The sequence below is a fragment of the Apteryx mantelli genome, chromosome 2, assembly GCF_036417845.1.
Source record: "Apteryx mantelli isolate bAptMan1 chromosome 2, bAptMan1.hap1, whole genome shotgun sequence".
Classification (NCBI taxonomy): domain Eukaryota; kingdom Metazoa; phylum Chordata; class Aves; order Apterygiformes; family Apterygidae; genus Apteryx; species Apteryx mantelli.
Window position 1 is genome coordinate 109479714 of NC_089979.1, and position 25282 is coordinate 109504995.

Sequence of the window (25282 nt, forward strand, 5' to 3'; positions counted from 1 at the left end):
ATAACTAGGGTGTATGAGGCATGTCATCGTGGACAGAGTTTGAACAGTTTCAGCTACCACGTTCCAGCCTTTTGATATCACAGCTCAGGCTACCCATGGTAGTAATTGATTGCTGGAGTAGGAGTAATCCTCCTTTGCGTTGAAGCAACACTTAGCAGATCAGCTTAAATCATTACGGAGGGAGTGATACAGCCCAGTGAAACACATAACAACTTTTTAAACTCTCTGAATTTAATGTGCAAGAGCACATGAGACTATGTTTATAATTGGTTTGTTTTTCGTCAGTCTACCTATGTGCCATACCCTGTAATGATGGCCTTTCACTTCATGTACCCTGCTTGGTCCTTCATAGATTTCACAGCATTTTTTATTAGACCATTTCTGTACAACATTCTCACTTACTTCCCTCATAATTAACGTATACTTTATTGCTAAAAGATACTGTTTTCTTTCCTCTTTCTTAGTCTGTTCCCAGGTCTCCATGGGTTCTATATGTGAACAGGGTTTCTCCAAAACTCAAAATTATCTGCAAAGTAACAGGCATTCCTGCTTCGTATCTGTACTTCAATTTAGTCTTTCATCACTTTCTTTTAAAGTTATAAGAGCTTCTAGGTAATTAACTGCCTCACTTTCTTATCTATTAATATTGACTACTTATTATTGACCTGTCCAAGGTCTCCATATTGGTTTAGGATCAGATACTTGGTTTTAACTGTACCTGTTATACGAGATAGGGATTTCACTCCCTGTTCAAGTGCTTACTTCTGAACCACAAACATACCATTTACTATTTAAAAATTTATCAGGAATTTCAAATTATTCTATTGCTGCCCAGAGGCTGTCATATGTCTTCTTAAAATCTATGCAAACCATGTATGCTTTCAGATTAAGTTTCTATCTTCTCCCAGGCAGCTAACAAACTAAAAATATTTTATTCAGAGTGAATTTATATTTTTTGACGCCTATACGATTATCATAACAAAGAGGAAGATCGGGAAGCCCCTAGATACCACTTTGTTTCTCTGTTCAGAATCAGATAGTGTATCGCCTACTCAGGAATGTTTTGAAACTTCCAAAAATTTGCAAAAATTGTTTGTAAATTTTCTTGTCTTAGACTTCCCCTTCTATCTGAATCAGTCTCTAGAGGAATTACCAATACCTGACATTGCTTCTGTTTTGTCGGATTGCCTCTTGCATCTCTCTCTTCTAGGAATGGCCAAAACCAATCATTTTCCTACTCTATTTGTAGAAAATGTTCTTAAATAAAAGGTTCTCTCCTCCTTTAGTCCCTTTTTATTCCAAATGCATTTATCCAAGAAACTTTTTTTCCATTTCCTTTTACAAAAGCAAAAAAGAGAGTTTGAGGTTTTCAAATAAGGATTTGAAGTTTAAATATATAATTTCAAAACATCCCATTAGGTTTGCAAGACTTTCATAAATGAAGGATCACTGAAGAACTTCAGTGTATACTGCTCTCTGTAGTCAGATTTTTAGGACAACATAGGGAAACACTGAGTTGGATAAGGATGAAGAGCAAAGAGGAAGTTTTACCAATTCTATCTACATTCTCCAGAGACCAGCACAAGGCATGGGATGACAGAAACTGTCTAGATCCATTTTGCACTCAAATGTTGTGGAAGCATGTGAACTGGAAATGTGGCCACCGCTTCACGGGGAAACCTTTGACCATAAATGTAAGCATGCAATGCAAAAGTTTCCACAGCAAGCAGAATTTTTGAAAATCACTCTACACATCAGTCAATATAACAAAGAAAAAAATACTGATTATAGATGTTCCAAACTCTCCTATAGAATACAACAGATTTTACTTCCTTACCAAAGCTGTAAATAGATTTCTTTAAAGATTCTGCAGAAAGCTTATCACAATTATTTCTTATAGGACTCTTCCATAATAATGAAAAAATGGGAATTCTTTTCCCTACTTATTAATTGGAAATCTGTTTTCCTCCTCCAACTTGCTCCAGATCTTCCTGCACTTAATCTACTTACTCAGATTTCAGGGAAAGAATACAAAAATAAATTTAATTCATCGTGAGCCAGGAAGCTGAACAGTAACTTCAATTTGCTGCTAACAGTGCAGTCACATAGCAGGTCATTTAAACTAGTTCTGAATTTTAAGTTACCTTCTATGACACAATATTTTTTCTTTTGAAACAATGCCAAAGCTGCTGCCCTATTTCCTAATGGACACTAGATGATCCTGAACTTTTTCTCTGTGAACAACAGATCAGCCCAACCCAGCGAAAAATAGAAAGGCATTTAATACCCATGCATTTTATTGAAAATGCTATAAATACCTCTTTGATCCTTGAATTAATACAAGGAAAATAATTACTAAGGGAACATTAGCAAAGGAATATTTTGGTTTCAGTTAGGTTGGGTGTGTACATAGAAAAGACCAGTTGCAATGTCAAGTACACAAAAGGGAGGATGCCAAAAAATTTACCTGTCCAGTTTTGCCTGTCTGTGCTTATACTTCCTGACAAACTTTCATTACATGATATCCTGTTGTTTTTTCAGTGCATAGAATAAATGATGACCTGAACACAAAGTACTTACAGATTTATCCTAACACTTCTGTAAAATAGGGAAACATTATCATTCCTACAGTTCTAACTGAAAAATAGGGGCCTAGAAAAGCAGGCAACTTGCCTGGGGTAAAGAATAAATTCAATGACAGACAGAGGAATTGAACTTCCTTAGGGTAATGTAGCCAATAGGCAAAGCTAGAAAGATCTTTAAAATCTCATATTACAATTGCTGCACTTCTTGTACTTCTGTACAACTCACCATTCCAGTAACAAAAATTTTAAAAACATACTAACAAATACTATGACTTTGGAAAAAGTATTAGAGAATATTTCCTTTTGCTGCAGAAAATAAATGCTTTGTAACATAAATCTGTCTTTTAATATAACTTCTGTAGTCATTTAAATGTTTTCCGATACTTTGTTTTTGAAAAGACCAAGCTCCTCCAAAAAACCCACCACTTTATGAGGTCTTGCAAACGCCTGGTAAAAAAATACAAATCAGGCTTTACTGCATCTTGGTATTTCTTGTATTTCATTTTTTACTTAATTCACTCCTTGAAAATATCAATATAATTCTATATGTAATAATGCCACAATGCCAAGTGCCTCTGTGCCTAGTTACATTCCTATCACTGTCGAGCAGTGTTTGCACTCTAATAAAGGAATGCTAGTGAGTGAAGTGTTTGCTTGGTACAATACTTAACTTATTGGTATTAAGCACTCACTTTTGGTGTTTACTGAAATTGCAAAAGATGTCTGAGTGGTTTAGATAGTATTCTGCCTCCCAAGCACATGCCTGGAAGCTAAGCAGGCACATTAATGAAATACAAGAGGCATCTAGTCATCCTCATTTTAGTCTGTGCTTGAATAACGACACTGAAGGAGATTTATGCAGGGCTGTAAAAGTTGCCAAATCTACTCATTATTTAGGTTTTATTTTCCTACCTTTTCATCCAAATGATTTTCAAAAAAGCTCACTAGAATGATAATGGCTGCCTATGGGGAAAAAAGACAGTATGTGTGGTGTAAATAAATGTCTGTATATCTAATTGCAGTTTTTAGATTAGATATCAGTATACAGCAAAAATCAGTTCCAGTAGGATCAAGCCTATCTTATTAGAGGAAGATGGAGGATACTACTGATACACAACCCTATAAGTCACTCCTTTGAGAGGACATTAGAAAGAAAGAAAGAAGAAAAAAAAGAGTCCTGTTAGAACAAGGCAGAGAAAGGACTATTGTGTCTAAGAGAGAGAATCAGAGGGTTTTAATTCAATGCTTATGGATTTTTTTTTTCTTCTAAGTAGGCAATAGCTGCTGACAAATGTTAAAGGCAAGAACATAGGGGAGTGAAGTCAGGATATTTGGGGAAGTAAAAGGGCTGGGGAGCTTCATATTCTCCAAGCAGTCAAAGCAGCAAGTTGAGCTCATAGGAACTGAGGAGGGGATGGTATGGATATTCTACTAGCTGTAAAGCATGCCCAGCATGGCTCTGGGATACACAGAGTTCAGGTCCAGTTGATTATATATTTAAAATCTAATTCCTTGTTAAGACAGGCACAGATGACATTTGCTTACCCTGTAACACAAGAGATCAAAGTGCTCTTTAAACGTCTAGATAGTAGGTCAAGGCCAAGTTCTGTGCTACTGTGAGCACTTTCTGTGCCAGACCTCAGGATATAAAATACATCTGAAATGAGTACAAATATGAATTAGCCATTGCCATCACTCCATTACATACCAGTTGCAATGCAGTTTAATACAGTACTGCAATGCAATACTCACTAAGTTTCCTCTCAACGAAGCGGTGGAGGGGAAGGAGTAGAGAGGACAGCTTGTGTGTAATCTCTGTTTCTGCCCTTTTTGCAAGGGCAAGTAACTTAAAGCTTTTGCCGTGACCCCAGCTGAGAATGAAAACATGGAGCAATAAAGAAAATAAAACTATCAATATGCTATACAGTTTTATACCCAACATGCCACTGTGAAATGTAATATACAATAAAAGGCTGAGTGGTGGGGAAAAACCTCTGCTTACTTCATGATGCAGATATCTTTGAGGAGTCCTTAATTAGGTAAGATGTAAATACTGAAATAATTAGCTCAAGATGTTTAATTTGTATAGATTTTGTATATATGCATATACAAATATATATATAGATTTAATTAGGTGCTATTGATCTACATTTAGAGGATAAGTAAGAGCTTCTAAAGACTTATTATTGACACCATATGGCAGCTCTTCAAAGCAACGTTCAAATTATGTATAATGAGTCGCATAAAAAAAAAGTTCATGCCATAAAAAGGACTCCCAAATCAAACTGATGTTTTTGCTGAAGGATTTTAGCTCTAATATGAGACTTTAGAATAACTTTCAGAGAGGAGGTTCCCTACAGCTGACAATATTTGGGATAGCTTTCATATTAGATGATGTAGCTACAAAAAGTAAATTCTTCTGATGGATTAAAAACTAATGATAGAAATACATGGAGAAAGAGAAGATGAGTCAGTGAGATATGAGAACCCAAAAGAGAATGGGAAGTCAGCAAAATACACTGCTCATGTTTTCATTGCAGTAAATGAATCTCTCACTTAAAATGCACCTGGTCAGATGTCAAACTGCAATTACATATTTTGATACACAATACCTGACTAAAAGGGTTATGAAATAAACTCAAATGTCTAGTGATTCCTACAACAATCTGAGGTACTCATCTTGTGTGAATCTGGTTTCATTTTGACTAAATTTTGCTTATCTTTTGCTCACAAAATATTGATAGCTCAGAATACCTATAGGAAGAATTTCATCAAAAATATTACATAAAAAATAAGATCCCAGATTCAAGCGCTCAAGAGTAGAAAAACTAAAATTATGTCTTCAGTCTGAGGTCCCTGTGCTGATGGTGATATCTCACTGTATGACATTTTATTCTTCCTTAGCCATTCTGAGAAGTCCAGGGGAAATATTTTTTCTCAGCTAATTTTTCCACAGAACCTGTACCTTTTTAAGTAGCTCATTCTTCACCTGTCTACCCCCGACACAAGCAATTTCCTCCTTGTTGCCTGGGCACCATCTGGAAAAGCACTGACAGTCCAGGCCATAGACTCCCTAATCTGAGTGCATAAGCTTCATGATAGAGGAGTGTAAGTGGCAGAACTTGTTACAGAATTCCTGTCTCTACATCTCTGACTGGCCAGAGCACAATGCCCCCTCGGTTTTGCTAACAAAAATCATGGCAGCTATGGAGTTGCATTGTGAATGGGATAACTGAATGCATCTGTTTTCAAAAACAAAGACAGGACAACATTTTAGACGCTCATCAGCACGCTAAAGAGGCACTGTGTTGCAGCAGAGGAGCAGGAACCAAGAGCAAGGGATTCTGAAGGGGCTGGAACATGTTAAACTGGTATTGCTGCAGCAGACCTGTAACACAAAACTGTATATTAACTTCTAGCAGCAAGTGATACAGCAATTACTGGCAAGTAAGATTAATTACAGGGAAAGGCCTGCTCAGTCTTGGACTGAAGATATTCACTCCTTTGGGGAGAGTGGTGTATATGCACAGTCCATTTTACACATACAAGCCAGGATGGACTGGAGCAGGTGGACTCTGACGAATTAGCTGCTGCTAACTCTACTGAAACTCTACTGAGCTCAATGAATTTTCATCAAGAAAGCACAGATGCATCCCTGACACAAGGACCTTTCTCTTCCATTCCCTGCACCAAAAGAACTCCTTCTCCAAAGCACAGTGTGTTCCAGCTCTTCAAGAAAAAACAGTGATACATACACTTTACACAGCCCTTCTCCCTTTCCCCAGTCTCTTAAACAACTAAACTAGTTTGGCTAAAAATATCTAGAGCAATTCTTGGGGCATGGACATTTTCAATCTAAACAGTTTAAATGTAGAAGAATTACAAGAAACTAGAAACAAGATTTTATGAGAGAAAATGTCAGGCAAATCTTACTACAGCCAATGTTATTTGTGCCTTTTTTTTAATGTGGAAGTGCTGAACACTGAAATAGTAAAACAAAACAAAACAAAACTTTTAAAAGCAGAAGTGAGGCTGAGATGGCAAACAGAAAAATGAGAGAGGTTACAAGGCTAGGAGACTGGAAGAGTTAATCAAGGTGACCTGGCCTGTTTTCAGACCAGAGGCATGAAGGGGCACTCAATGGGCCTAGTACCATAGCATAAAACATCTTACAGAGCTTGCTGAGTCAAAATCTCTGTATTTGGATCTGCCTGGAATATAGATCTAGGAAGGTCTGTCAAATCAAGTCATGGTAAAAAATTCTGTGAAAGGCAGAGTTGGTAGTGCCCCAGACATCCAATTTGCCTGACACTTCCCACATTTGAAAAAAGCTAGAGAGCTCTCATTCTCACAGCAGAGAAGAAATTCTGCAGGAAAATGGCTGGTACACCAGGTATGTGCCCTTTGCTGATTCGGTGAAAATGTCCAAAAACTTGGCTAAATTTAGGTCTTTGAGGAAAAAAAAAAAAATAAAGACACAGTTTTTCCATGCACTGAGCGCATTTTGATTGTGCTTTAGTAAATGAAGTTAAGATAATTTTCTCCTTATTAGTGAGGATGCTTAACTCTATCATGATTCTCTGTTCTGGCCAGGATATAATAAATATACACATATCTTCACAGAGAAAATACGTATTTCCAACCCAGTTTACAAGAGGAGGGTGGCTCTGTCCTGTACTAACTCTGCTTTCTAACTCAGCCCTAGGTTCAGCCTCCACCTATAGGCCTAGGCCTATACTCAGCCTAGGGCTGAGTTAGAAAGCAGAGCTGAGGACATGCACTCAGCTTTTAATTCAAATTCAGAAAAGAAGAGTAGATTGGAACAAGGATTACAGAGAGACTAAAATGCATGGGGCAGGGAGGCTAAAACTAGGAGACAGCAGAACGAGCTGCTGGGGGTGTGAGGATAGATGAGAATGAGGTAGACAGAAAACTGAGTCTTGGGACCATGGTGAGAGGGGATGAGGTAAATATTTCCAAAAACGAAGACTGTGTGAAGGATGTCCCTGGGCAGAAAGACTTGGAGAGGAAGTGTAATGGAAGAGCTGAAGGGAAGAGTACAGAGAACAGAGGGGAGATTTGGGTGAGGAATGAAGGAGATGGACCAGACTGGCTGAGAAGTCAGGGATGAGGCTGACAGGAAAGCCACAGTCCAGCAGCCAGTGTGGAAAGAAGGTAAAGAGCAGGGAGATAAATGAAGATCTGGATGAAGAGATGAGGGGAAAATGGAGTATGTGACCATATCTTAAAAGTCCATTTCATAAATAACCTAGACAAGTGGGAATGATTAAGGTGCATGGGAAACCTTAATTAATTATGGCATTTCCTGACTTATAAATAATTGACTTTATAGTTTTAAAAGTCATCTTTTAACACAGTTTGCATGTGTGCTTGTGAGTGTAAGGGAATTAAATTAAAAAAAAAGATTAACCAGTTTGCGTGCCTCAGCCCTTTCCTCTCCTCCTCAGATAGGAAAAAGACTAAAACTTAAGTTATGCAAGCACACTGCACTTTTGTTTAAACCTTATGCCATTACTTGCTATTTGCCATATTTACTCATAACTGTTTACTCCAACAGATACACTTATGTCATGGAACATTTCTCTGCATAGTAAATCAAATGACTGAATGGGTTTTTCTGCTACAAACTGAAACCCAAATATGCTTTCCTTTACCATAGTCCATCATAGACGTAAAAACATCTTAAATGAAAAACGGATTCCTTTCATGAACATACATAGCACTATGGTTTGCCAACATAACAAATCTTCTCTCTTTATATGCCTCACATATTTGTCAAAAATAACTTTTTTTTCTCTATTTTTCAGCTGTCAGTGGATTTGTAAGATGTCTTACTTAGAATCTTTTGGATTGTACCCAATAGTTTGGGATCCCTTAGGGTATCTGGTACAGATTGATTTATTATAATAAATATTATGCAGTTTATGCCTCTGAATAGCTTATGCTGTAGCAGTGTCTTGGCTCCAACGAATGATTAATAGCAAAACTGGTTCTATAGTACACTTATTGCCTACATACAAGCAGCTATTGGAATGATATAGCATTATGAGTTCTTATGACTAACCAGGGGCAAAAAGCATTCTTCTTTTCTATTTCTATAGCTGCCCCAACAGATCACACTGAATGCTGAGAGCAAACTGAAAAAAATGCAAAATTTTAAAGATGAAGCCAAAAGGGAGGATGGGGCACTGAGTACACAAACTTTTTACTTTCAAATTACTCATCCTTTTTAACCCGCTATTACCTGTTTCTCCATGCGTTTTCTGAAAAGGTTTTTACCTGAAGCATTTCAAATTTTTCCTTGAGACACTTCTTTTAATGTTTAAAACAAAGTGATATTTTTCCTGTCATGGAATTTTTCCCTTCAAGAGGTGATGTCTTTGTTGGGGCCCTTGCGGTACTTCAGAACAATAATCTATATGAAATATAGAGTATGGAACTACACTGTTTAGGATTAATTGCTTAGCACAACTTGCTTAGCATAAGTAGCTAAATTTGCTGAAGCCTTAGGCCTCAGACTGTAGCTGCTGCTACGTGCTTTAAAGTAGTTTTACCAAGGACACTGGTGCAGCTGGGAATGATACATCCTGAGAAAGTACAGATAAACCAGCAGAAGCCAGTGGGAACCAAGGTTAAGGGCTAGACAGCTTTGCTAAACAAGCAGCAAGGTACAAGGCATGACCGCTGCGTGCGTGATCGGTGCAATGATTGGCTACCTGTGACATAATCTGTATGAACCACAAATCAAGGGCCAGAGCGCCGAATACTTGTACTTATAAAATAGGCAAATTGCTGAATAAAGATGGAATTGAACCTGCATTCTGTGAATGCGTATGATTCATTCCCGTCACTCCCGCGGACCGCGACATGTCTTTAAAAAGATACTATACAAGTTCTAATAAAACTTCTCTTCCTACATCGTGCAGATAACAGAAAGAGGCAAATGGGCTATCTGTAACAGAGAAGTGTTGTATAAATATATAGTTTTAAAAAGGCATAAAATATTTCCCTTCGTTTCTATACAAAGTCAGCTTTTCAACTGTAACGATTTTAAAATTGTAATGACATTTCCTTTGCAGAAAACACTTTAAAACGAAGGGTTTTTGAACTAAGGAATAAAGACAATGCATTTCAGTTTTACCTTGAGCTAAGCAGAGTAAATAGGATATAGAGCTAGAGCTGATCTCTGTTAGCTTACCTTACAGTATATGCAAGCATGTGTCCACTGTATTTTGACATTGGGGTAGATGATGTGAGGTTAAAAAAAAAAAAAAAGAGGCAGCAAAAGCCTCTTTAGGCCTGTATAATAGCCCTATGGGCAAGTAACTTAGTTTCTGTTTATTGGCCAAACTGAGGAACTAGCTCAGGTCTTTTTAAAGTCTGTCTGTTAGTATTCCAGTTTGTCTTTAGGTCCAACGTGCCTCAGAAATGGGGGAAAGATTTTGTTCCTTTTACCGACATTGAGGTCTGTTTAATCAACAACCAGTTCTATGGGCTGAGAACATGCTTCACGAGCCATGTATCTGCAACAACCACAGGCAGCCCTGAAAAGTCTACAGTCCAAAGGGATGAACAGAAAAAGAAAGTGGACAAAGATATAAGAAAATGAAGCAACCTGCCCTAGGCTAGAATTCAAGTCAGCAGCAAAGCTAAGAAGTATGTCTAACATAACTGAATGAGGTTTTATCACATAAGTTTTTCAAAAGATTGATGCTTCTGGTCCACAAAATATGGCTATCACAGAATTAAAAAGCATAGACAGTTTAGCAGTAGCTTTTTGCATAGACTACTAAGCATCTTAATCTGCTAGCATAGGTATTCAAAAAGTCAAGGCCTAGAAATAATGTCATCCACTCTGATTTTCCATGGAAATATAGGGTACAGGACCCCTTATACAAGAAACTAGTTTCACTGACTTATTTGGGATTACTTGCAGAGGACAGAACAACAATATGAAGTGTCTCAGGTATAATCTGTTGAAAATTCTGGTGATGAGGTTTGTTGGTGGGAAATGCTGATTTGTCAAAGCTTAGCTTGGATTCTCAGGGTCCAAGAGGAATCACCTCTCAGAGTGTTTCGGCCTGTCTCCGCTAACTGTAGAGAAGGTGTGGAGAGAACAGCTTCCTATCAGTCCTTTACATGAGATGCCTAAAGTTAAGCAGCAGAAACATCCCCTCTACATGTAGCTTTATTTACAAACAGACTTGTATCCACAACCTTTATTTTAAATCACTTCTGGTACAATGATGGCAAATCTTTCTTCCAGGAATTTCATCTGAGTACAACTTCCTGATTTCTAGAAGATCAATGATGATATGAGGTAATGCAGAGGTCAAATTGCCTACTAAATTGCCAAGACTTTTCTGCAGAAAACCTTATAAAAATTGAGAAGGAAGGTACTCTAACAACCACCAGTGTACTGGCTGCACAGGGAAGTATATCTCTCTGCTCTTTCGTGGAACACGTGGAAGTCTCAGGCTCAGTCTGATGTGCCAGGGAGAAAAACATTTGCAAATTTGAGCACTCTTTGCAGACTACAAGAGCCATTTACTAGTCCATTTCTAGTTTGTTGTGCATATATGTACATGCAGAACATATATAAATACATACATGCATATACACAGATGCACGGTATCATTGTGAATATATATGCACATACACAAAATATCATTGTATATTGTATAAAATATCAGTTTTTCCCATCAAAAAAACTGTTCTCTGAACTAAAATTTGCCATCCATAGTTTTAAGAGTAGAAATGTTCCTTTCTCCCCCCTTGAAAAATATAGATGAATCTATTTGACTACGTAAAAGATAGACCTACATATGTTCAGGATATTTAAAATTTCCTTCAGTATGATTGGTTTTGTCAGGCATCTGAACAGCTCTGAGCAGCTAGCCTCTACAGGCTTTTACTAAAATGAAACAGAAGAATCTAAACCACCACAGAAGCTAAGCCACTGCTAACAATCTTGAGTATATACTTTAAGGTGAAGAAAAGTTATTTGACACTAAGCAAGCAGGTAGAGAAAATACTTTTTGTTCCACTTGAGGTCCAGCATAACAAGTCTCATAAGGAACTAAAACATAACAAACTTCCTTCTCCTCTCTCCTCCTGCCCCATATGCATTTCAAAAGGCTGTGAGAGAAACAATGAATACTAAAATTTGAATTTTAAACTCAGATACCTTCCATCTCCATGCAAGCTTCTTAAGTTGATCCACTTAGGTTTTAAGCTGAAACTGTGTGGAATCCAATGTCATATTACGTATAAAAATTAGTGCTGGGAACTCTGTCTGAAACCATACAAATGCTCCACTGGCACTTCTTTGAAGCCACTATCTTCCTCTTCAGAATATCAGTGTCAATAATTTTCAGTAATTTCATCTGTTATGACTGCAGCAAAAACTTTGCAAACAACATGAATGAAGCTGCAAAGAGTTTGGAAGAATAGATGAGATACAGAAACTGCCTCAATAGCCTGGCTAGATACCAGACCGATGCTTTGATAGCAAGGCTCTGGCAAACTACGACTGCCAAAATCCGAGCATGACGTTACTGTCTGCCACTGCTCATCTCACTCCTCTGTTGAAGGTCATGGTCCCGTTGCAGAGGGGGTACTGCCCTTGGTACAGCTTTAAACTGAAATCAAATGTGTTTTAAGTCAATATGCTAGTCTCAATGCTGATGTAAAAATACAGCTTGGTGTGGAAGCACCTTAAGTTGTGTCCTGCCACATGTTGGACATGACAGAGCCTTAAGGCTGTTATGCAGCTTTACTACAGGCAGTGCCCATGGAATAGCCCTCTTGGCTCTTTACACAACACCCTCCCACCTGGCAAGGAGAGGTAGAAGGATTCATTAAAGGATGGATCCTAACAGCCAAACATATGGCCACTCCCCCCCACACCACTCACACAATTTATGATCACACAGACAGACCTCTTCACAAGACACTGCTTGTTTACCTGCATACAATTCCTTCCATTCCCATCCGCCACACAGTTACATGTATTTGTGTGAGAAACTCCTGCACCCACCAAACAGATGGTCTAAATTTGGCCCTCCGCTTACTACGTAGCTTCACTATTCAGTTATGACTATTGGTATGTAGCTTTCTGCTTCCTAAACTGCTTCTTCACAGGAGTTATCATAGGGATAAAGTCACAGTTACATAAAATAACAAGGCTAACCAAATCCAGTATTCTGTATCCATAGTGCAAAATGGATTCTTTAGTTAATATTTTTTGCCAACAGACACCCTGAGCAAGTTCAGCAAACTCTAAACGATAACACACAAAACACATCCAAATCAGTATGAATTTATTGACAGAATACCAGATTCAAGGGAGCCTGAGACCTCATTTTCTTTCTTCATGCCATAAAAAAGCCACAAGATTAGCTTCCCAAAAATGTTATGAATCCCAGATAAATTTCCCCAAAGCAAGGACTATATCATGTCTTTTAATGTATTGCATCTATGAGTCAATACTTTATATAAAAGAGGAAAAGTAAACTGTATTTATCAAGTCACTACTAAAAAAAGCACAGTAGGTACACTTTCTGTTAATTTTAAAGAAGTGAAAAGTAGGTTTTTGTTTGTTTGTTTGTTTGAAGATACAGCATCAAATTCTCATAAGATAAGGAACTGAGGTGAAGAAAAATATAGTATCTAAATTTCACACACAGTAGGTACATGGACTTGCCTGTCCAGGAGGACTTTGAATAGCATTTGAGTTGGTAACTACTTTGACCCACCCTACTGCAGGAGAAACCAGAACAATCAGCAAGAGAAACACATTCCCTGAAGTTCCTCTAAATATAACCTGTTCAAGTAAGCAAATATTCTCAAACAACAGTGCTCTGTGGCAGGTATTAAGAGAAAGAGTATTGGGGGGGAAAGGAGGGTGCATGCTTTCACTCTTCACACATCTGAAAAACTGACTGAAAGCATAATTTGGGGGTTTCAAGGTAACTTGCATGCACAGGATTCTCTTAATGAGTTTCTCTTGAGTTAGATTTCACTTCTGAAGTCTAAATGAAATAGGTCCTACAATGCTTAGGAGAGCACAGTCTAAATTTTTTCAGATTATTCTTCTTTAACTTTTAAAGCAACATTTAACATATTCTGCAGACAGAGCACTGTTGAAGAGGGAGGGGAGGGCGGGTGCTACTTAGTTTCAAGAGACAAAGTAGGGGATGCAAAAACAAGTAACAACTCTTGCTACTATTTGTGTTCTAGCTTTTATTCTTCTTTGTGTCAATTTAAGAATAAAGGTTAGAGTTTTTCAAAGCTCAATAAATGACTTCACTATGTTATTCACTTTAGTCTTGAATGAAGCTATATGTCTATACATGCTAATCAGCTTTGAAAAGTCACACATACAGTAATTTCAGTTATGACAGTGATATTACTCTGGATCCATACACATTAAAATGAAATCATGATATGATCCTTTCATCAAATTCTAATTTACACAATATTGTACCCTGGCTGAGATTCTTACAGAATAAGCTGATTTTTTATTTATTTATTTTATAGTTTTATGATTTGGAAGTTTATTCCATGAGGTTGCAGGCAAAACAATTAATCTGCACACAGTGAATGACAGATTCATACCTGTAAGTGTCTCACTGGCTTTTAGAAAATTCTCTAAGTGCCTGTTTGATTTATTTGTTCCTCACAGTTATATGCAGTTACAACGAATTGTTGATCATTTTCTATCATTCTTACTACTGCATACAAAATATCTGAACACGGTCCCTTTGAGGGAAGAAGGGAGTTTGCCACTTATTTCAATCAAATCATGTTCAGGCATAAACCCAGCAGCCAGATTTAATATTGAAAATATGCAGTGACATTTCAGACTCACCATCATTTTATACAGCTAAGTGCTACTGCTAATCATTATTTGTGTATCTGAACAAGCCTTCAATCCAGGCTCTAACAACAAGAATAAAGTTGCATGATATCAAGACTAGTCCTAAGTAATTTCCCCAAAGACTCCTGTAACCATGATTTTGACATCTTGTATTACTGATCTCCAAATTGGGCAGAGTTCTAATATGAATCTACCTGTGCCTTGTCCAGGGAGGAAGCAGACCAAAAACATCAAAAGGGCTTTACATCTTGAAAATTAGGTTTTACTGGCCTGTAAATGGAAGCAATGAGGGTTTTTTTTTTTTGTTTTTGTTTTTTTATAGAAGAAAACCCAAGTGAGATAAAATAGAAAAGAGTGTATAACAATCTCCACCCTGCCCACTGTGTTAGTTTAGGTTAGTTAGCTAGGCTGCAGGGTTTGTCACTTCCCTTACACTTGCTCTCAGTCAACAATGTTTCAGTGGCTTCCTAGCTACAGCAAACTACACAGACCTTTCCGAGTCCCTAGGAAAAGCATCTTTCCACTTCTTGTGAAATTTGACTTGGTTAACTCAGTGGATTTTCTCAGATCTCCCCTAATCTCTGCTCTTACTAGGGGTTGTCCGCTTGCAGTATCTCACAGAGTACATCTAAACAGAACGGACTTGAGTGTTGTACTCCTGATTAACCATGTTACTTAAATAACCTGCTTTGGACCATCCCAACCAACTCTCTCAAAAACAATCCCAAATGCAATTTGAGGGATATTTATTCTAGAAACCACTACAAAAAGGTAGTATGTACAAACACACACACCTGGTTTGGTTCCTTTCGCAGTCCCATAACCCCACCACAGAAGGTTTTGCAGCTTATGCACCCATCTCATAGCTTAGGCTATACAAGATACACCCTCAATTTCATGGTAAAAATGCCACCCTGATGGGCTGCAACACAATTCTAAAATCATTTCAGACACTTTAAACTGAAAACACACGCAGATATGACTTAGGGCTATGGTGGCACCAGGTGGGGCCTAAGCCCAAATTCTGTGCAGTGTGGATAAACTTATCTCCTCTACAGGGAGTTAGACCTTAGCAGTGTGAATGCAAGTCAGTCTGAGCACAGGGTCCTAATGGTAGTGTTAGTTCCCTTACTCTCCTGTATCCAGTAGTATAGACATACCCTCGATCACCCCTCTACCTAATCCACTTTTGCTCCAGAAGGTACAAGTCTTAACTTCTTTAATATATACGTACATATATATTTATATAAAAAGTATAGATTCCACAATCAACTAAAAATAACAAGTAAAAGATTCCATTTGTCACACACAGCTGTATAATAGAAATTTATTTCATAACAAAAGAAAACAACAGATTTCAAAATCCTTTTTTTCTTTTTTTTGTGGGGCAGAGTAGTGTTTTACTAAAACTGCTTTCAAAGGAAGACATGCTTTTGGAACAAAAAAAAATGCTATCAGCTTCTTCCACATATTCTATTTATGTTAGTATCACTTATTTGAAGTTGATCACAATCATACAAAGTGGTAGGAACAGTATAGAAAGCATGTTATTTGATTGTCTTAGGTTTTTATATAAAATTAAACCTTAAAATAAAAGACTCATGACTACCCACTATTTCCTTCTTTAATTCCCTTTCTCCTTTTTCAGTATGGGGATACACACACACACACACACACATATTTATATACATATATTTATAAAAAGAGAGAGAGAGAGTCTTAAAATTCTTCCTATGATATTTTAATAACTAGTTCACTGTTTCAGGATCCTGTAACGTAAAGACCATGTTGGCCATTCCAACACAGCAGAGTATGGAGGTAGTGCAGAACTTTAAGTAGGTGAGTACCTTAATCAAAGAATTGAGGTAAAGTACCACTAAAATGCTCTACATGTTTAAGATCAGAAGACTAGTATCTTGCATGATTCATCTTGCCATTTGGTTGTGTTTATTATATTGACACAGTGAAATATTATCACTGTGCGGTAACTCCAAGTTTGCAGTAATGGAGGAAAGTAGGTTTTATAGAGAATTGCTGGCCTGAAGCCAGCACTTGTGATTAACAGGTGTAATATTTTGGGGGACCTTAAACAGAGAAGTACAGTCAAACCCTGAAAGAGCTGCAGCTTTAAATAAATTGTATTATATTCCTGCCCTCTGTTCCAATGTTTATCTTCTATAAAAGTCTACTCTTCCACTATATAAGATTTATTATTATGTATCACCTATTCAGAACTCGTTGAATCAGGGTGCTTTTATTACAGACAAAGGGGTGAATTCTTTATTCTGCACATAAACAAGCACTATGATCAGCAAAGCACAGCATTCTGTACTGTCTCATACTATAACAGGATTTCTGCAGAATCTTTATTTTTAAATTGCAACCAAAGCTTCCAAAGTCAAGCAGGCATCTCACTGATCAAAGTGAGAGCTTTAAGTGTAGAAAGAATGAACAAATTTTATCACTGCTTTAGAACCTTGATGGAAAAATAACTACTGTAGTGCTGTTACACAAAGGTGAGTAGGTACCGTGATAAAACACACCCTTCGCACAACACAAAGCTGTCCTTCATGGAAGACTCAGCGTGCAGCAGCCCTCGTTTGCTGCAAGTCAGAAAAAATTAATGACTAACCACCTGGATCCACAACCTAATCCGCATAATACTGCTGCTGGTGAATGAATAAAGCAGCAGCAGAACTGGAACTCTGAGGTAGCAATAATACTGCAGTGGATCAACTAGCAGTTCATGTTTTGAGTGGCACATACTTGCCTCTAACTGTTGTAAAAGATTCATAGAAGTAATATGACCTGAAGCATAAGATCATAAACTAACATTTGACAGCTAGTATGTAATTTGCCTTTTTTCCAAGCCTTCTGGAAAAAAAATTAGGATAGGAAATTGCAGTCATTAACAAGGCAGTCTTACACTTAATAGACATTTGGACTTTCTGCTCCATAATTGCCATTCTAGCCAGCAAGGGTGGGCCATACTTCATCAATTTTATATTGTCACCAGGAGGAAATCACCTGCTGATGCGTAAAAAGGAGAAAGAAGAAAAAAATTGGAGGGTAATCAAGATATTCATGTTTAAAAGGTGGAGGGGGGAACAGCTGGAGAGAACAATTCCATTTGCTGCTGCAAATTTATGGGTCAGCTAAGGAGCTGTCTTTCTAGGAAGGAAGCTCTGATCTCAGCCATGTTAGAAGAAATCCAATATTGAAAGCAACTATCCTTTTCTCAATTTTGACTGATGCATCTAAGAAATTAGCTCCAAGAACACATTTTAAAGCAGTTAAAACTCATTAATGATCTTCCTTACCAGTACCTTTGTAACTTACCAAATACTAAGTCCAGCCATATCTGCAAAAAGCTTTTGAAATAAACAAAGACTTCCGTATTGGCAGAGTCCTTGAATAAACTTTGTATGATTTCATTCTTATTGAAAACTGATGCACATGTTTAGAAATTAATCAAACAGAGAAGTTGACTGAGCTCTGTTTCAGTCAGTGAGCAAGTTCCTACAGCCCAGGAATATTCAGCATGAGTCTCTGCCAAACACAAGCAGTCAGTCTGAACTTGTTCAAAGCCAGGCATTCTTATAGCTTCCCATTACGTTCCTTCCCAAGCCAAACACAAGCTCAGTGACATGCAATGTTTATCCATGTACAGCACATATAATTCTTATAACACATTTAGTAAAGAATCTATCTGATCGTGCTTATAATATATTTTTCTCTGATGCTACAGGAATAATCATTCTGGTTCCTTAAGCAAATTCCCAACCTCTATTGAGATTTCATCTTTATAACAACAATCAATAACAGATATTTGCTGCCCTATCCATCTGGTGCTGAAAGCCTTTTCATTTTGTGCAGGGTCTTATCCTTAGAGTACTTCTAGCAATTGCAGTTCACATTATGTCACAGACCAGGATGAGTGTTGCTTTCTTTTGTTTCTTAAACTCAGGCTGGTATGTACAATCAGGATGTTAAGTTTGCATCACTGAGCTTTTGTCAAGTGCTCTAGAGAATGCATGAGGAAGTAACAGTCTTCGCCCAGGCTTATACTCACTTTGCAAATTATACCTCTCTTGCTGGGAAAAAAAAAAGTCTCTGCAGTATAAAGAGAACATTTACTGGGTTTCTTTCAGCAATATCAAAACCCTATAGGAACTGTCATTTGAAATGATCACCCCTAAATAAACTTCATTTTCAAATGCTTGCAAACTAAGACTGTTGCTCTATGTGCACAGATAGCAATGTTTTCCGAAAGGAGTGCAGAACAATGCCAAAATCCTGTTGATGCATCAAGTAAAACAAACAAACAAACAAACAAAAATGCACCAAGCCCAAAACAAGCATTGGCTCTCTTTCTAGGAACATTTCCCCTTGTAAGTAATTGAGTTAATATCCTTGCTGTATATTTATTTAGCTCTTTTTAGTCGATACATAAGGTAGAGCCATTTAGTTATTTCTCCTTACAGTGACCAGCAAAGGTACCAGTGCTGCTTTTTTCTCCTCACGTCCTCTGTGATTCCCAGGGCAGAAAGCCTGTCAGATTCTCCCTGGAGCTGCTGGCTTAGGCAAGAGGACCTATCCTGCAAGTATGAATGGAAGAATAAGAAGTTTCTTACAGGTACATCAGTATTCTGTTAAGAACCTCTCCTGAACATCTTCAGAAATCCTATTTTCACATTTGTTATTTACTTGAATTGGATTAAGTTGGCTATTCTGTCTCAGAATCTCAGGTAAAATTATTTAGGAACAGATTTTCCTAAGTATGCAGATCTCTGCAAGGACCTTTGAAAATTCCATCATTCAACTCTGTTTTGGAGCCCTAGTACCTCTTAAATCTTTAATCCCTGTGTCTTATTGTCCCTTTCTGAAACAGTGCTTGTATTTGGAATTTACCTCCTTCTTCATAAAACATGTTGCTGTGAAAATAAATTAAGACTGTGAGTTGACCACTACTCAAATACTGGACATCTATAAGATGCATAGAACACAGCCAAATAAGATGAGCATGTAAAACAAGTACCACACTTATTCTACCAGCTCTAATTGCTCATTAAATAAACTATCCACAACCTGACCCAGTCATCCCTGAAGGAGTGGCAGCTATTCTTCAGTTCAGTGTCAAAAATAGACAAACAAAAAACTATCAAGAGAGAGTGGACATTTTTTTAATGTTTGCTTTCTATAGACAAAAGTTTAAGCTTCAGACTCCAAGCCCAGTCAATTCATTTGTCCTTAAAAACAGATACCTGAGCTTGCTCCTGCTGAACTCAGGACCTGTACTACTGACTTCCTCTTCTACCCGGAACAGGGAAACAGAAGAAGGGGAAAAAAAATTTTGTACGTAATAAAGACTTGCAGCATGGCGTTCTATTCAGCAGTGCATATAGCACATGAATTTTCATTGCTGTGCATGTTTTATTTACAGCTATGATTTCTTTTACTCTCTCTTTCCCTTTTCAGTTCAAAGCACTTTCATTTTCTTCCGGGCTCTATTCTTAGCCAAGAAAGAGATTTTTCTAGCAGAGAAGTGAAGGTGGTATATGAATGGAGTCACCGAATTTTGACAGCACATTCAGGATTGCTTAAGCATCTGTAACTAAAGCAGGTGTGTCTGGTGGCCTTGATGTCTTTTTCTTGCACTGAATTAAAAGATCTTTGGTGTCTTCTGGAATGTGAGAAACCTGAAAACAAAAGGCCAGGTGATGGTGGGATTTTAAAGTTGTGTATTATTCGCTAGAGTGAATTGTCCATAATTCCCTGAACATTAGGAGAACTGACTTATTTCATTCTGGAATCTGTTTCTTTCCTCTTGATTTTTCCCTAAACAATCCACTTCCAGTCCTCCCTTCCTGCTACACTTTGTCACTGTATAAATGACACTTTATTTGCAAAAGTATTTTTCTATTTGGAGGAGGGGGAGGGTTTCTGCAAAGACAGAGCAATATGTCAGGTCCTTTTTTTCCCATCAAGCATGAGTTATAACTAGAGCTGTGCAAAACATCAATTTTTCATTTAGTCAGCGGACTGGAACACCCCCCCACACCCCCCAAAACCTAAGAAATATTTTCAAGTCAAACTAAACACTTCATTACATCTGTAGAGCTTTTACTACTTTATAAATAAAATTGAGTCATATTTAGCCATGAAAGTATCACAGAATCACAGAATGGTTGAAGTAGGAAGGGACCTCTGGAGATTATCTAAGTCCAACCCCCCTGCTCAAGCAGGGTCACCTAGAGCACGTTGCACAGGATCGCGTCCAGGCGGGGTTTGAATATCTCCAGAGAAGGAGACTCCACAACCTCTCTGGGCAACCCGTTCCAGTGCTCTGTCACCCTCACAGTAACGAAGTTTTTCCTCATATTCAGATGGAACTCCCTGTGTTTCAGTTTGTGCCCGTTGCCTCTCATCCTGTCAGTAGGCACCACTGAAAAGAATCTGGCCCCATCCTCTTGACACCCTCCCTTTAGATATTTGTATACATTGATAAGATCCCCTCTCAGTCTTCTCTTCTCCAGGCTGAACAGGCCCAGCTCTCTCAGCCTTTCCTCATAGGAGAGATGCTCCAGTTCCTTCATCATGTCAGTAGCCCTCTGCTGGACTTGCTCCAGTAGTGCCACATCCCTCTCGTACTGGGGAGCCCAGAACTGGACACGGTACTCCAGATGTGGCCTCACCAGGGCTTAGAAGAGGGGGAGGATCACCTCCCTCAACCTGCTGGCAACACTCTTCCTAATGCACCCCAGGATACCACTGGCCTTCTTGGCCACAAGGGCACGTTGCTGGCTCATGATTAACTTGCTGTCCACCAGGACTCCCAGGTCCTTCTCCGCAGAGCTGCTTTCCAGCAGGTCAATCCCCAACCTGTACTGGTGCATGGGGTTATTCCTCCCTAGGGGCAGGACCTTGCACTTGCCTTTGTTGAACTTCAGGAGGTTCCTCTCCACCCAGCTCTCCAGCCTGTCCAGGTCTCTCTGAATGGCAGCACAGCCCTCTGGTGTATCAGCCACTCCTCCCAGTTTTGTATCATCAGCAAACTTGCTGAGGGTGCCCTCTCTCCCTTCATCCAGGTCATTGATGAAGAAGTTGAACAAGACTGGACCCAGTTCTGACCCCTGGGGGACACTGCTAGCTACAGGCCTCCAGCTAGACTCTGCCGCTGATCACAACCCTCTGAGCTCTGCCATTCAGCCAATTCTCAATTCACCCTCTGCCATTCAGCCAGTTCTCAATCCACCTCACTGTCCACTCATCTAACCCACACTTCCTGAGCTTGTCTATGAGGATGTTATGGGAGACAGTGTCAAAAGCCTTGCTGAAGTCAAGGGAGACAACATCCACTGCTCTCCCCTCATCTACCCAGCCAGTCATTCCATCACAGAAGGCTATCAGATTGGTTAAGCATGATTTCCCCTTGGTGAATCCTTGCTGACTACTCCTGATCACCTTCTTGTCCTCCACATGCTTGGAGATGGCCTCCAGGATGAGCTGCTCCATCACCTTTCCAGGGATGCAGGTGAGGCTGACTGGCCTGTAGTTCCCTGGGTCCTCCTTCTTGCCCTTTTTGAAGACTGGGGTGACATTGGCTTTCTTCCAGTCCTCAGGCACCTCTCCTGTTCTCCATGACCTTTCAAAGATGATGGAGAGTGGCTTAGCAATGACATCCGCCAGCTCCCTCAGCACTCGTGGGTGCATCCCATCAGGGCCCATGGATTTGTGGGTGTCAAGTTTGCTTAAATGATCTCTAACCCGATCCTCCTCAACCAAGGGAAAGTCTTCCTTTCTCCAGACTTTCTCTCTTGCCTCCAGGGTCCGGGGTTCCTGAGGGCTGGCCTGAGCAGCAAAGACTGAAGCAAAGAAGGCATTCAGTAACTCTGCCTTCTCTGCATCCTTTGTCACCAGGGCACCCACCCCATTCAGCAAAGGGCCCACATCTTCCCTAGTCTTCCTCTTGCTACCGATGTATTTGAAGAAGCCCTTCTTGCTGTCCTTGACATCTCTAGCCAGATTTAATTCCAAACGGGCCTTAGCCTTCCTCGTCACATCCCTGCATACTCTGACAATGTTTGTATAATCCTCCCAAGTGGCCTGTCCCCCTTTCCACTTTCTGTATACTTCCTTCTTCTGGTTGAGTTTTGCCAGGAGCTCCTTGCTCATCCAGGCAGGTCTCCTACCCCCTTTGCTTGACTTCCTACTCATAGGGATGCACCGCTCTTGAGCCTGGAGGAAGTGATGCTTGAATATTAACCAGTTCTCTTGGAGCCCCCTTCCTTCTAGGGCCCTAACCCATGGGATTCCTCCAAGTAGGTCCCTGAAGAGGCCAAAGTTTGCTCTCCTGAAGTCTAGGGTTGCGATCCTACTTAGTGCCCTGCCTCCTCCTCACAGGATCCTGAACTCCACTGTCTCATGGTCACTGCAGCCAAGGCTGCCCCTGACCTTCACATCTTCCACCAGTCCTTCTTTGCTTGTTAGTACGAGGTCCAGCAGCACATCTCTCCTTGTTGGCTTCTCCACCACCTGTGTCAAGAAGTTGTCACCAATGCTCTGCAGGAACCTCTGGGACTGTTTGTGCCTAGCTGTGTTGTCTTTCCAGCAGATATCGGGGTGGTTGAAGTCCCCCGTGAGAACCAGGGCCTGGGATCGTGAGGCTACTTCCAGCTGTCTGTAGAAGGCCTCATCAACTTCCTCATCCTGATCAGGTGGCCTGTGGTAAACACCCACAACAGTGTCACCCATGCTAGCCTGCCCTTTCATCCTTACCCACAAGCTGTTGACTCACTCTTCATCCACCCCCAGGCACAGCTCAATACATTCCAGTTGCTCTCTCACATAAAGAGCAACTCCACCACCTCGCTTTCCTGGCCTGTCTTTCCTAAAAAGCACGTAGCCATCCATGACAGCACTCCAGTCATGCGAGCTATCCCACCATGTCTCTGTAATGGCAATGAGATCATGGCCCTGCGACTGCACACACATCTCTAGTTCTTCCTGTTTATTCCCCATGCTGCGTGCATTGGTGTACAGGCATTTCAGGGAGGTGATCGAGCATGCAGGTTTCCCAGGAGGGGTAAAAGAGGATCCTCCATAGCCACATCCCATGCACACTTCCCTGGCTGCATTCACCTGTTGGAGGCATCCCAACTTGAGCAGTCTTTTGCCAGCTACCCTGGCACTATAACTCTCCCCTTCCCCCATCTTTCCTAGTTTAAAGCCCTCCTTACCAGGTTGGCCAACCTGTTGGCAAAGACCCGCGTGCCCCGCCTTGTGAGGTGGATCCCATCTCTCCCCAGCGGTTGTCGATCTTCAAACACGGTCCCATGGTCATAGAAACCAAAACCCTGTTGCCAACACCAGCAGCGCAGCCAGTCGTTAACTTGGAAAGTCCATCTCCTCCTCCTCTCATCCATCCCCCTCACTGGCAGGATTGAGGAGAAGATGACCTGGGCTCCCAGACCCTTGACCACCATGCCCAGAGCTCTGAAATCCTGCTTGATGGTCTCCAGTTTGCCCTTGGTTTCATTGGCACCCACATGGAAGAGCAGCAGTGGGTAATAGTCTGAAGCATGGACAAGCCTAGGCAGTCTTTGCATGACATCTCTCACACGAGCCCCCAGCAGGCCACAAACTTCTCTAGACATGAGGTCAGGTCGGCAGATAGATGCCTCCATCCCCTGTAGCAGGGAGTCCCCCACAACAATCACCCACCTCTTCTTCCGGGCGTTCCAGCAGGGCACAGGGTCTGTTGTCCCAGGTACTTCCCTTGCAGCCATGCCCATCTCCTCCTCATCCTGGAGGGCACTAAACCTGTTCTTCAGCTGCAAGTCTTTGGGAGGAGTAGGAGCCTTTCTCCTCCCACAAGCAGTGACCAGTTTCCAGCCTTCTTCTACGATGTTATGATGTACCATTTCACACGGCACAGAGCCCTCTGGCAACTCCACTGCTGTGGGGGGTTGGGACTCCCGAAGCTGCACAGTCTCCGAGAATACCCTATCTCTTGCTCCGCTTCTCGGATGCTGCGCAGCCTACTGACCTCCTCCCGTAACTCCCTTACCTGACGACACAACTCGTCAACAGCAGCACACCTCCTGCAGGAGAGCTGACTGCCAGCCCAGGCCTCCCGGAGAGGCCCCAAGCACTCCCTGCAGCCTGAGACCTGTAGAGCTGCATCAGCTGTCAGAGGGTCAGTCTGGGTCGCAGCCTCTGACACAGCAACTCCAATAGCCACTGGGGAACGCGCTGTGTGGTGTGTCATAACCATACTTGAGGAAACGTACACCACAGGGAAAAGAGACGAAGGTCCCTTCGCGCACCCTTCTGCGCGAACTGCTGCGCAAGCTGCTGCGTCTGTTCGCTGCCTCTGTTAGCTGTGCTCCAAAGACCGCAACTGAAAAAGTATGGAATTTGCTTTATATGATGTACAACTAATCTTTGAATTGGATCTTGAAGAAGATCAAATGAATAATTTTGGTCACTAAAAATTGCGTTTTCAGTATGTGAACTCTACATCTCAAAAAGATTCCTCCCTGCTGCCGCTGGATCATCCTTTCTGTTCTACGAGATGCTTCTAGTGAGAAGTTTTCACACATTCTATAAAAATTCATTTGAATCGTGAATTTGATCAAATACTAAATTGACTACGTACCATCTGCCTACATACAGAGTTAGCAGAGGTCACTTAAAAAACACTAGTGAACTGTAACTACAGTCTGTGAAAAAGCACACGTATAAGAGGGCAAAGTCAAGGTCAAACAAATGATCACAGTTCCAGAAGTTTCTA